The sequence below is a fragment of the Suricata suricatta genome, chromosome 16 (genome assembly GCF_006229205.1).
Source record: "Suricata suricatta isolate VVHF042 chromosome 16, meerkat_22Aug2017_6uvM2_HiC, whole genome shotgun sequence".
Lineage (NCBI taxonomy): Eukaryota > Metazoa > Chordata > Mammalia > Carnivora > Herpestidae > Suricata > Suricata suricatta.
The window spans coordinates 56,912,064-56,926,031 of record NC_043715.1 but is presented as its reverse complement, the minus strand read 5'-3'; the positions used below and the strand labels follow the sequence as shown (position 1 = coordinate 56,926,031).

Below are 13,968 nucleotides of genomic sequence, written 5' to 3'. Positions count from 1 at the left end.
GCCTGTTTCTCCACATCCTCGACAGCATCTATAGTCTCTTGATTTGTTCATTTTAGTGACTCTGACCGGTGTGAGGTGGTATCTCAGTGTGGTTTTGATTTGTATTTCCCTGATGATGAGTGATGCTGAGCATCGTTTCATGTGCCTGTTGGCCATCTGGATGTCCTCTTTGGAGAAGTGTCTATTCAGGTCTTCTGCCTATTTCTTCGCTGGGTTATTCATTTTTCCTGTATGGAGTTTAGTGAGCTCTTTGTATATTTTGGATACTAGCCCTTTATCTGATATGCCATTTGCCTCTATCTTTTCCCATTCTGTCAGTTGCCTGTTAGTTTTTTTTTTTATAGTTTCCTTTGCCTTGCAGAAACTTTTTATCTTGATGAGGTCCCAGTAGTTCATTTTTGTTCTTAATTCCCTTGCCTTTGGGGATATGTCAAGTAGGAAATTGCTGCAATTGAGGGCTAGGAGGCTATTTCCTGCTTTCTCTTCTAGGGTTTTGATGGTTTCCTGTCTCACATTCAGATCCTTCATCCATTTTGAGTTCATTTTTGTGGTATGGTATAAGAAAGTGGTCTAGTTTCATTCTTCTGCATGTTGCTGTCCAGTTCTCCCAGCACAACCTGCTAAAGAGGCTGTCTTCTTTCCATTGGATACTCTTTCCTGCTTTGTTGAAGATTAATTGGACATACACTTGTGGGTCCAGTTCTGAGTTCTCTATTCTATTCCATTGGTGTAGATGTCTGTTTTTGTGCCAATACCATACTGTCTTGATGATGTGAGCTTTGTAGTAGAGGCTAAAGTCTGGGATTGTGATGCCTCCCGTGTTGATTTTCTTCTTCAATATTACTTTGGCTATGCAGAGTCTTTTGTGGTTCCATATGAATTTTAAGATAGTTTGTTCTAGCTTTGAGAAGAATGCTGGTGCAACTTTGGGGATTGCATTGAATGTGTAAATTGCCTTGGGTAGTAATGACATTTTAACAATGTTTATTCTTCTAATCCATGAGCACGAAATGTTTTTCCATTTCTTTGTGTCTTCTTCTCATAAGTCTTCTATAGTTTTCAGCATACAGGTCTTTTACATCTTTGGTTAGGTTTATTCCTAGGTATTTTATGGTTTTTCATGCAATTGTGAATGGGATCTGTTTCTTGATTTCTCTTTCTGTTGCTTCATTTTTGGTGTTTAAGAATGCAACCGACTTCTATACACTGACTTTATACCCTGCAACTTTACTGAATTCATGGATCAGTTCTAGAAGGCTTCTGGTGGAGTCAATCGGGTTTTCCATGTAGAGTATCATGTCATCTGTGAAAAGTGAAAGTTTGACTTCTTCTTTGCCGATTCTGATGCCTATTATTTACTTTTGTTGTATGATTGCTAATGCTAGGACTTCCAACACTATGTTCAACAGCAGTGGTGAGAGTGGACATCCCTGTCATGTCCCTGATTTCAGGGGGAAAGCTCTCAGTTTTTCCCCATTGAGGATAACATTGGCTGTGGGCTTTTCATAAATGGCTTTATGATGTTTCAGTAAGTTCCTTCTCTTCCAACTTTCTCAAGGGTTTTTATTAAGAAGAGATGTTATACTTTGACAAGTGCTATTTCTGCATCTATCAACAGGATCATATGGGTTTTTTTCTTTTGTTTTATTAAATTTGTCCATTTCTTCTAGATTGTCCAGTTTGTTGGCATGTAATTTTTCATAGTAGTCTCTGATGATTGCTTGTATTTCTGAGGGATCCATTGTAATAGATCCATTTTCCTTCATGATTTTGTCTATTTGCATGTTTTCTCTTTTCTTTCTGAGGAGCCTAGCTAGAAGTTTATTTTGTTTGTTTGTTTGTTTGTTTGTTTGTTTTTTCAAAAAACCAACTCTTGGTTTCATTGATCTGTTCAATTGTTTTTGTGGATTCTATCTTGTTTAATTCTGCTCTGAGTTTTATTATTTCTTTTCTTTTGCTGGGTTTGGGGTGTTCTTGCTGCTCCCTTTCTAGATTCCTTAGGTGCTCTGTTGGATTTTGAGTTTGTGCTTTTCCTAGTTTGTTGAAATAGGCCTGGATTGCAATGAATTTCCTTTTAATACTGCTTTTGCTGAATCCTAGAGAGTTTGAAAATTTGTGTTCTCATTTTCATTTGTTTCCATTTTAATTTCCTCTCTAATTGCCTGGTTCACCCAGTCATTCTTTAGTAGGGTGGTATTTAACCTCCACATTTTTGGAGGTTTTCCTGACTTCTTCCTGTGGTTGATTTCGAGTTTCATAGCCTTGTGATCTAAAAGTGTATATGGTATGATCTCAATTCTTTTGTATTTATGGAGGGCTGTTTTATGGCCCTATATGTGATCAATCTTGGAGAATGTGCCATGTGCACTTGAGAAGAAAGTGAATTCCCTATCTTCAGGATGCAGAGTTCTAATTATATCTATCAATTCCATCTGCTCCAGTGTGCCATTAAGATCCTTTGTTTCTTTAGTGATTTTTTTTTGTCTGGTTGACCTATCCATTGTTGTAAGTGGGGTATTAAAGTCCCCTGCAATTAGCACATTCTTACCAATAAGATTGTTTCTGTTTGTGATTGTTCTATGTATTTAGGAGCTCCCAATTTCGGTGCATAAATGTTTATAATTGTTAGCTCTTCCTGATGTAGCGACCCTGTAATTATTGTATAATGTCCTTCTTCATCTTTTGTTACTGCCTTTACTTTAAAGTCCAGTTTGTCTGATATAAGTATGGCTACTCCAGCTTTCCTTTGGCGTCCAGTCACATGGTAGATATTTCTCCATCCCCTTACTTTCATTCTGAAGGTGTCTTCAGGTCTAAGGGGAGTCTCTCATAGACAGCAAATAGATGAGTTTTGGTTTTTGATCCATTCTGCTACCCTGTGTCGTTTGAATGGAGCATTCAGTCCATTGACATTCAGAGTTATTGAAAATGTGGGTTTAGATTCATTGTGTTCCCTGTAGAGCACATGATTGTAGTGATGTCTCTAGTGTCTTATATTCCTTGCTACGTTTACCTCATAGAGTCCCTCTTAGGATTTCTTTTAGGGCTGGTTTGGTGGTGATGAATTCTCTCAACTTTTGTTTATTTGGGAAATCCTTTACCTGTCCTTCTAATTTGAATGATAGGCTCGCTGGATAAAGAATTCTTGGCTGCATATTTTTCCTGTTCATCACATCGAAGATTTCCTGCCATTCCTTCCTGGCCTGTCAAGTGTCAGTAGTTAGGTCTGTAACCACTCTGATAGGTTTCCCTTTGTATGTTAAGGCCCTTTTCTCTCTAGCTGCTTTCAGAAGTCTCTTTTTCTTTGTATTTTGCCAGTTTCACTATGATATGTTGTGCTGAATGTTGGTTTACATTACGTCTTAGGGGAGTTCGGTGTGTCTCTTGAATTTCAATGTCTTTCTCTTTCTCCTGATTGGGGAAATTTTCATGTATGATTTGGTCTAGCACGCCTTCAAGCACTCTGTCTTTGTCTTCCTCTTCAGGAACTCCTATGATACGGACATTGTTCCCTTTGATTGTATCACTTAGGTCTCTGATTCTCCTTTCGTGCTCCTGAATCATTTTCTCTCTTTTTCTCGGCCTCCTCTTTTGCTATAACTGTGTCTTCTAAATCACTTATTCTCCTCTCTGCTTCTTCAATCCGTGCATTGGCAGCCTCCAACTTATTGTTCATCTCATTTATAGCCTTTTCTAACTTGTCAGAGCTATTTTGAAGGTTCCTAGTTTTTGTATCAATATTTTCTCTGATAGCTTCTATGTTTTTTTCAAGCCGAGCAATTAATTTTATGACAATCGTTCTAAATTCTTGTTGAGTTATGTCGCTTGTGTCTGTTTTGAGCAATTCTGTAGCTGTAATTTCTTCCTGGAGTTTCTTTGGAGAAGAGTTATTTCATTTCATCAGTTTGGCTAGCTTTCTCTGTCCTGTCAGTTTTGAGAGCTCGTTCTGCACTGTGCGATTATTAGTATTCTTCTATAGAAGGAGGCTCTTTGAGTGTTTAGGGTCTGTCGTTTCAGGAGATTTTTTTTAAATGATGTCTCTCAGTTTCTCTTGTTATGCCTCTGATTCATTTCTCCACTCAGCGATATCTGGGACTTTCCACTATGTGTGCTTTGGGTTGTTTCTTGAGGTAGCCCTGAAAAGGAAAACAGACACAAACACACAGAGAACACGAGCACCCAAATGTACTGACAGAACAAGTAAAGGAGCAACCAAAAGGGAAAAGTAAAAAAGGAAAGAAAAGACGGGGGGGAAAGAAAACAAAACAAAACAACAACAAAAAAAAACAGCAGGCAGGGAGTGGTGGTGTAAGGATGCAGGTCTGATCCGGCCCTCACCACCGGGCCGTCCCAAACTTCCTGGAGCGGGTCGCGGCGCACCTCCGCGGTGGATACGCCAGGCGGCTGGGGGGGGGGCGCTCCTCCTCCGGCCACAGGTCCGATCCAGCCTTCCCCTGTACTTAAAGGGTAAGGCGCTGGCTTCTCCTGAAAGGGTGCGCGTTAAGGAGGGACAACTCCTGCGGCGCCCAATCGGGGGAGGCCGGCTGATACCTTTGACCTTTCTAGAGGCAGGCCTAGTCATGCCCCACGTGGGGCGTCCTGGGCCCACTCTGATTGGTCAGTGCTCCAGATGGTGTGACTGGCTCCCACAACTGCCAGTGTTGATGGGGGCGGGGGGGCAGGGATTGGATCACTGTACACCTGTCATCATTTCCTGTAACTCCCCCTCCCAAAGGCATAAAAGGCCCTGCCCTGCCTTTGTTCGGGGCTCTCTCCACGTGGCCGGCAGGTCGGCTGGAGACTGTGAGCCCGAGCTTAAGCCCATAATAAAGCCCTTTGCTTTTGCAGGCATGACTCGGTCTCCCTAGCAGTCTCTGGTGCTTGTTTTGGGGTGTTTTGGGGCGATTTTACAAACTTGGGCACAACAGTGGGGACAGCGACAGTCACAGATAAAGGACAGTCTGAGGGCTTAGAACTATCTGGATGGTAAGAGTTGATCTAAGCACAGCAGTGCCTAATTGGTCTTTCCCAGACTCCCAGGGAAAAGGGAGAAAAGAAGGAAATAGGAAAATAGTAGAAAGAAGACGGGGAAAAAATTAAAAAGTAAAAATATTAAGGAAAAAAAACCCAATTAACGGTAATAAGCAAAAGCGCAGCAGCTCTCCAGCGCAGATGGGCGTGGCTTGGTGCAGGTGGGTGGGGTCTCATCTCAGGGGCTGCTCTCTGAGGCTCCGCCTTGGTGGATGTGAGGAGAAGAATGGCGATGGGCACCCCAAGTCCCCCTCAGACCATGCATTTCCAGCCACCTTCTTGAGTCCAACCTTCTTGTGCCTCGGGCGGATCTGTTTGTTTTCCAAGTCCTGCCCGGTTTCTAAGTCCTCGCCCGCACACTCAATATTGCCACCTGGTCGGGGCGGATAGGGGGTTTGTGAAGTCAGAGTTCTCCCCTGGCTCCACGTGCAGTCGGTGAGCTGCCTGGTCCGACTGAAGCCCCTGCTGAAGGGACGGATCTCTCTCAGCGCTCAGTGGCCCTCAGTCCCGGGGGCTGAATCTCTCCTCTGCAGGGATTATGCTGTGTGTGATTCAGTCTCTGCTTCTCTTCCCCTGGTCTCTCTCCTGCCTTGCCCGGCGGTACCGCTGGTGGCTGTGAAGGTCCCTGTGCCTCTGGATACCTGGCGCCCCATGTGAGCGGCTGTCCGGGGATCTGTGCACTTCCGGTCTCTCGGTCGCCCCGCCCAGGTAGGAGCGGTGCACCTAGGGACACGCCAGGTTTCTGCGGGCCCAGCGCCAAGCTGCTGGGCGCTCCCTCCCTAAAGTCTCCAGTCCCAGCTCGCACTCACTCACTCAGGTAACCATGAGACTGCTGTCGATAAGGGGTCTGTGTGCACACCTCCGTTCTTGGAGGTAAGAGAGATCAGAGAGCTGTGGCTTTTTAAATCTTCTCAGTTTGATAATTGTGGGTGGACAGAGGTAATGGGGCTCCTTACTTCTCCGCCATCTTGCCGCTCCTCCTATAAGCTCTGTATAAATTTGGATTCTAACCCTTCATCTGATATGTCATTTTCATTTTCAAACACCTTCTCCCATTCCATTGGTTGCCTTTTAGTTTTGCTGATTATTTCCTTTGCTGTGGAGAAGCTTTTCATCTTGATGAGGACCCAATAGTTCATTTTTGCTTTGCTTTCCCTTGATTCTGGAGATGTATCTAGTAAGAAGCTGCTGCGGCCAAGGTCAAAGAGGTTTCACCTGCTTTCCCCCTCTAGGATTTTGAAGGCTTCCTGTATTACGTGTAGGTCTTCCCTCCATTTTGAGTTTATTTTTGTGTCTGGTGTAAGAAAGTGCTTCAGGTTTATTCTGCATATTGCTGTCCAGTTTTCCCAACACCACTGGCTGAAGAGACTGGCTTTATTGCTTTGTATATTCTTTCCTGCTTTGTCAACCATTAGTTGGCCATACATTCGTGGGTCCATTTCTGGGTTCTTGATTCTATTCCATTGATACAAGTGTCTGTTTTTATGCCAGTCCCATACTGTCTTCAGGATTACAGCTTTGTAATACATGTTGAAGTCCAGAGTTGTGATGCCTCCAGCTTTGGTTTTCTTTTTCAAGATTGCTTTGTCTATTCGGAGTCTTTGGTGGTTCCATATAAATTTTAGGATTTTTTTTTTAGCTTTGTGAAGAATGCTTGTGCTATTTTGATAGGGATTGCATTGCATATGTAGAGTGCTTTGGGTAGTATCAACATTTTAACAGTATTTGTTCTTCCAACCCATGAGCAAGGAATATTTTTCCTTTTTTGTGTGTGTGCATCTTCAATTTCTTTCACAGGCTTTCAATAGTTCTCAGTGTGTAGATTTTTCACCTCTTTGGTTAGGTTTATTCCTAGGTATTTGATAGTTTTGGGCGTAATTGTAAATGGGATCAACTCCTTGATTTCTCTTCTGCTTCATTACTGGTGTATAGAAATACAACCTATTTCTGTGCGTGACTTTTATATCCTGTGACTTTGCTGAATTAATGGATCAGTTCTAGCAGTTTTTTGGTGGGGTTTTTTTAGGTTTTCCATATAGAGTATCATGTTGTCTGTGAAGAGAGTTTGACTTCCTCCTTGCCAATTTGAATGCCTTTTATTTCTTTCTGTTGTCGGACTATTAAAGCAAGCCTTCCAACACTATGTTGAATAACAGTGGTGAGAGTGGACATCCTTGTCAAGTTCCTGACCGTAGGGAGAAAGCTCTTAGTTTTTCACCATTAAGGATGATATTAGCAGTGGGTCTTTCATAGATGGCTTTTATGATCTGGAGGTATGATCCTTGTATTCCTACTTTGAGGGTTTTTATCAAGAAAGGATGCTGTATTCTGTCAAATGCTTTTCCTTCATCTATTGAGAGGATCACGTGATTCTTGTGCTTTCTTTTATTAATGTGATACATTTTGTGGATATTGAACCAGCCCTACATCCCAGGGATAAGTCCCACTTGATTGTGGCAAATAGTTCTTTCAATGTATTGTTGGATCTGGTTGGCTAGTATCTAAGTGAGAATTTTTGCATCCATGTTCATTAGGAAATTTGTGTATAGTTCTCCTTTTTAGTGGGGCCTTTCTCTGGTCTTGGAATAAAGGTAATGCTGGCCTTATAAAATGAGATTGGAAGTTTTCCTTCATTCTTTTTTTGGAACAGTTTCTAAAGAATAGATGTTAACTGTTCTTTAAATGTTTGGTAGAACTCCCTGGAAAACTACCCAGCCCTGGACTTTCCTGTTTATTGGGAGATTTTTTAAATAACTAATTCAATTTATTTACTGGTTTTATGGGTCTGCTTAAATTTTTTATTTTTTCCTGTTTCATTTTTGATAGTTTGTATGTTTCTAGGAATTTGTCCACTTCTTCTGGATTGCCCAATTTGTTGGCATTAATTGCTCCTAACACTCTTATTGTTTGTAATTCTGCAGTGTTATGGTTTTTCCTCTTTTGTTCTTGATTTATTTGGGTCCTTTTTCTTTTTTTTTTAATTTTTTAAGTGTGTGTTTATTGAGAGAGTGAGAGAGACAGAGCATGAGCAGGGAAAAGGCAGAGAGAGAGGGAGACACAGAATTCGAAGCAGGCTTCAGGATCTGAGCTGTCAACAAAAAGCCTGACACAGGCTCGAACTCACTATTGATGAGATCATGACCTGAGCTGAGGTCAGACACTCAACTGACTGAGCTAAGTGTGGCTAGGGGGTTATTAATTTTGTTAATTCTTTCAAAGAACTAGCTCCTGGTTTCATTGATCTGGTCTACCAGGTTTTGGGGTTTGTTTTTTGTATCATTGATTTCTGTGCTAATCTTTATTATTTCCCATCTTCTGCTGGTTAGGGGCTTTATTTGCTGTTCTTTTTCCATCTCTGTAAGGTGTAACGTTAGGTTGTGTGTCTGAGATCTTTAGCAAGGCCTGGATTAATCATCTTTGCTGCATCCCAGACGTTTTGAGCTGTCATGTTATTTTCATTGACTTCCATGTACTTTTTAATTTCCTCTTTAATTTCTTGGTTAACCTATTCATTCTTTAGTAGAATGTTCTTTGATCTCCAAGCATTGGCGGTCATTCCAAATGTTTTTTCTTGTGGCTGATTTCAAGTTTCATAGCACTGTGCTCTAAAATATACACTGTGTGATCTTGATCTTCTTGAACTTGTTGAGGGCTGATTTGTGCCCCAGTATGATCTCTTCTGGAGAATGTTTCATGTGAACTCAAGAAGAATGTGTATTCTGTTGCTTTAGAATGAAATGTTCTGAATATACCTGTCAAGTCCATCCCATCCAGTGTGTCATTAAAAACCTTAGTTTCTTTGATTTTCTGCTTAGATGATCTGTCCATTGCTGTAAGTAGAGTGTTGATTTTCTGCTTAGATGATCTGTCCATTGCTGTAAGTAGAGTGTTGATTTTCTGCTTAGATGATCTGTCCATTGCTGTAAGTAGAGTGTTGAAGTCCCCTACTACTATGGTGATATCAAAGAGCTTCTTTATGTTTGTGATTAATTTATTTATATACTTGGGTGCTATCACGTTAGGGGCATAAATATTTACAATTGTTAGGTCTTCTTGGTGATAGACCTCTTAATTATAATATAATGCTGTTCTCTTCATCTCTTGTTACAGTCTTTATTTTTTAATGGTTTTATTTATTTTTCAGAGAGAGAGAGACAATGACAGAGACAGATAGTGAGAGGGGGAGGGACAGCGAGAGGAGACACAGAATCCGAAGTAGGCTCCAGGCTCTGAGCCATAAGCACAGAGCCCAATGCAGGGCTCAAACTCACAAATGTTGAGATCATGACCTGAGCCAAAGTCAGATGTCCCTACAGTCTTTATTTTAAAATCTAGTTTGTCTGATGTAAGTATGGCTACTCCAGCTGTCTTTTGGCAACCATTAGCATGATAGATGGCTCTCCATCCCTTTACTTTCAATCTGCAGATACCTTTAGATCTAAAAATGGGCCTCTTGCAATGAGAAAGAATGAAAACTGGCCATTTGTAGCAACATGGATGGACCTCGAGGGTGTTATGCATAGAAGGACAGATACCATATGTTTTCACTCAAATGTAAAACAGGAGAAACTTAATAGAGGACCATGGGGGACAGGAAGGGGAAAAATAATTTGGGACAGGGAGGGAGGCAAACCATAAGAGACTCTTAAATACTGAGAACTGAGGGTTGATGAGGATGGGTAAGAGGGGGGAAAAGGGGGATGGGCAAGAAGGAGCGCATTTGTTGGGACGAGCACTGGGTGTTATATGGAAACCAACTTGACAAACTTTAACAGAAAAGTTAAAATAAAATGGGCCTCTTGTAAATGGCATATACATGAATCTTTTTTTCTTATCCATTCTTGTGTCTTATGATTAAAGCATTGAGTCCATTGACACTTAAAGTGAGTATTGAAAGACACGAATTTAGTGTCATTGTGTTGCCTGTAGATTTGGAGTTTCTGGTGGTTTTCTATGGTCATTTCTAGTCTTGGTTGCTTTTGGTCTTTTTTGTTTTGTTTCATCTTTTCTCCCCTGAGAGAGTCACCCTTAAAATTTCTTGAATTTTTGTTTGTCTGGGAAACTATCTCTCCTTCTATTTTGAAAGACAGTCTTGCTGGATAAAAATTTTCCAATTCAGCTTTTGAATATATCCTGTCACTCCTTTCTGGCCTGTCAAGGTGTTGTGAATAGGTCTGCTGAGAACCTGATGGGTTTTCCCTTGTAGGTTAAGGGCGTTTTTTCCCTCGCAGCTTCCAGAATTCTTTCCTTGTCTATTTTGTGAATTTGACTATAAGATGCCTTGGTGATGGGTGGTTTTTGTTGAATGGGAGTTCGTTGTGCTTCTTGGATTTTGATGTCTGTGTCTTCTCCCAGGTTAGGAAAGTTTCCCACTATAATTTGCTCCCATAAACCTTCTACCCCTTTTTCTGTCTTCTGGGACTCCTATGATTCAGAGGTTATTCTTTTCTAATGAGTTACCTAGTTCTCTAAGTCTTGTATCATGCTCTTTTGGCTTAGGTTCCCTTTTTTTTTGTTTGTTTCATTATTCTACATAATTTTGTCTTCCATATCACTGATTCACTCCTCTACTTTGTCCATCCTTCCCCCCGTGATATCCATTTGAGATTGCATCTCAGTTATAGCATGTTTAATTTTGTCCTGAATATATTTTACTATTTGATTTCTGCAGAAAGGGATCCTATGATTTTTTTTTCAATGCCACCTAGTGTTCTTATTGTAAATTCTAAATTCCGGTTCAGACATCTTGCTTATATCTGTGTTGATGAAGTCCCTGGCTGGCATTTCTTTTTGTTTTTTCTTTTGGGGTGAATTCCTTAATTTTGTCATTTTTGAGGAAGAAAAATATAAAAAATTAAAATACAAAAAAATAAAATAAAGGAAGCTAGATCCTAGGTGTGTTTTAATCTGGTTGTTGAAAGTAGTTTGATAGAATAGAAAACAGAAGGGAAATAAAGGGAGGGAAAAGAAAGGAAAACTTTAAAAATCTAAAAATTTCCCTTTATTCTATATTAGTATATAAAGTGAAATTTAAAATTTTACTAAAATAAAACACGTAAAAAAATTTTTTTAAGTTAAGAAAACAAAAATAAATTTTTCTGTAACCAATAGAAAGGAGAAAAACCATTTCAACAAAAGGGGGGAAACACACGAATAGATGGACCAGCAGACTGAATGAAACTGGAATAAAATTCCATCCAGTTTCCCTTAGAACTCAAACTATGAAGCACTTTACAGTCCGTACACTAAGCAGATGAAAGGATTTGTGGTGGTCTTCTAGGGTATGTGCTTGGTGGGCTCAGTTGGGTGGGGCTTGATGTAACGGCTCCATTTTCCACTAGGGGGCACTGCTTAGCTTACTGGGGTGGATCCATGTGGCGCAGTGCACGTGTATGCTCGTGTGCTGGAGAGGTGAAGATGGCTTCACCCAGCTTCCCAGGACCTCTGCACTCCCACCAACTCACAATCAAGCACCCATCCTTTGTTTCTGACTTCTGTCCATTCCCCACTTCTACATTGTTTGTGTCCAAGCCGTCAGCCTGCCAGCCAGCACCTTCCTCCTGAATTTTATCTCTGATGGGGCTGTGTTTCCAAACGCCTAACTTTGGAGCACTCTGTCTTAGACCTGTTCTGACCTTCTAGGGGAGAGTCTCTCAAGGAATGGTGAGGTGCCAGCTTGCCCCCAGGAACGTTCCTGTGATTGCACTGTGGCAAAGGTTCAGAGATTGTGGCTGAGTGCTGGCTTGCCCCAGGAAAAGGTAGCGCAATTGCACAGTTGAAAATCACAACACACAATCAGCACCAGGTTTCACCACACCTTGGTGTCTTTGTTCTAATACCAGCAGATGTTCTCTGGGGTCCACTGGCACCTTTGCTTGTGTGGAGGCCATATGGTCTCTACCAAATGCCCTCCTAGCAAGGGGACATCTTCTCCCCATGTGGCCCACAGATCCGCTCAGACCTCACTGCCTGCTCCTGAGGATTCTCCCTTTCCCCCGGAGCACCACCAAGTATTGAGCTCTGGAATTTTCAACTCTGTGTCCCCACCATCCCATTGATAGAGTTCATGGTATTGAAACCCTCTTCTTTCTCCTCATCCATGGTTTTGGGGGAACAGATTTCTTATTCAGCCCCTTGTGTGGGTTTCCACTCTTTCTCTCCAGCTACTTTCATGGGGAATGCTTTTCCTGTAATCTCCTCCCTTTCTCTGTCCTCTCTCCATAAAAATAGCTCCTGCCCTCCGTGGCTTCTCTCTCCCCTAGTTCACTTCTGTGCCACATACCTGCTAAGTTTCATGGCTCAAGTTGTGCGGATTGTTGTTAATCTTCAGATAAATTCCCTAGAGGTGCTTTTTCGTTTGTTGCTGATCTAGCTATATTTCAGGGATGAGAGAAGCCTAGAATTTCCATGCTAATCAACCATCTGTTTTTTTTTTTTTTTGGCTGTAGTACTATTTTTTTCAATTTATAATAGTTTATTGTCAAATTGGTTTCCATAGAACACGCAGTGCCTCTCCCCACAAGTGCCCCCCACCATGACCCATCACCTCCCTATCCCCCTCCCCATCCCCCTTCAGTCCTTGGTTCATTTTCAGTATTCAATAGTCTCATGATGTGTGTCCCTCGTTCCCCAATTCTCTTTGGTCCTCTGTTAGGTTTCTCCTGTTAATCTCACTGGATTATTTGTTTTTCAGGTATGGAGTTTAGTGAGTTCCTCGTAGATTTTGGATACTAGCCCTTTATCTGATATGCCATTTGCCATGATCTTTTCCCATTCTGTCCGATGCCTTTTAGTTTTTTATTGTTTCCTTTGCAGTGCAGAAGCTTTTTATCTTGATGAGGTCCCAACAGTTCATTTTTGTTCTTGATTCCCTTGCCTCTGGGGGTATGTCGAGGAGGAAATTGCTGCCATTGAGGTCAAGAAGGCTATTTCCTTGCTTTCTCCTCTAGGGTTTTTTATGGGTTCCTGTCTCACATTCAAGTCCTTTATCGATTTTTGAGTTTATTTTTGTGAATGGTGTCAGAAAGTGGTCTAGTTTGATTCTTCTGCATGTTGTTGTTCAGCTCTCCCAACACCACCTGTTGAAGAGGCTGTCTTTTTTCCATTGGATACTCTTTCCTGCTTTGTCAAAGATCAATTGGCCATACACTTGTGGGTCCAGTTCTGGGTTCTCTATTCTATTCCATTGGTCCATGTGTCTGTTTTTGTGACAATACCATACTGTCTTGAGGATGACAGCTTTGGAGTAGAGGCTAAAGTCTGGGATTGTGATGCCCCCCGTTTTGGTTTTCTTCTTCAATATTACTTTGGCTATTCGGGGTCTTTTGTGGTTCCATTTGAATTTTAAGATAGTTTGTTCTAGCTTTGAGAAGAATGCTGGTGCAACTTGGATGGGGATTGCATTGAATGTGTAAATTGCTTTGGGTAGTAATGACATTTTAACAATGTTTATTCTTCTGATCCATGAGCACAGAATGTTTTTCCATTTCTTTGTGTCTTCTTCAATTTCCTTCATAAGTCTTCTATAGTTTTCAGCATAGAGGTCTTTTACATCTTTGGTTAGGTTTATTCCTAGGTATTTTATGGGCTTTGGTGCAATTGTGAATGGAATTTGCTTCTTGATTTCTCTTTCTATTCATTTTTGTGTATAAGAATGTAACCTATTTCTGTACATTGATCTTGTACCCTGCAACATTACTGAATTCATTGATCACTTCTAGAAGGCTTCTGGTGGAGTCAATAGGGTTTTCCATGTAGAGTATCATGTCCTCTGCAAAAGTAAAAGTTTGACTTCATCTTTGCCGATTCTGATGGCTTTTATTTCCTTTTGTTGTCTTTTTGCTGATGCTAGGACTTCCAACACTACGTTAAACAACAGTGGTGAGAGTGGACATCCCTGTCGTGTCCCTGATTTCAGGGGGAAAGCTCTCCACTTTT

General features: G+C 41.2%; 1 pseudogene; it reads right to left on the bottom strand.

Moving 5' to 3' along the window:
* Positions 1-4,334: 4,334 nt before the first annotated feature.
* Positions 4,335-13,968, bottom strand: part of LOC115279906 — a 68,042-nt pseudogene continuing 58,408 nt past the window's right edge.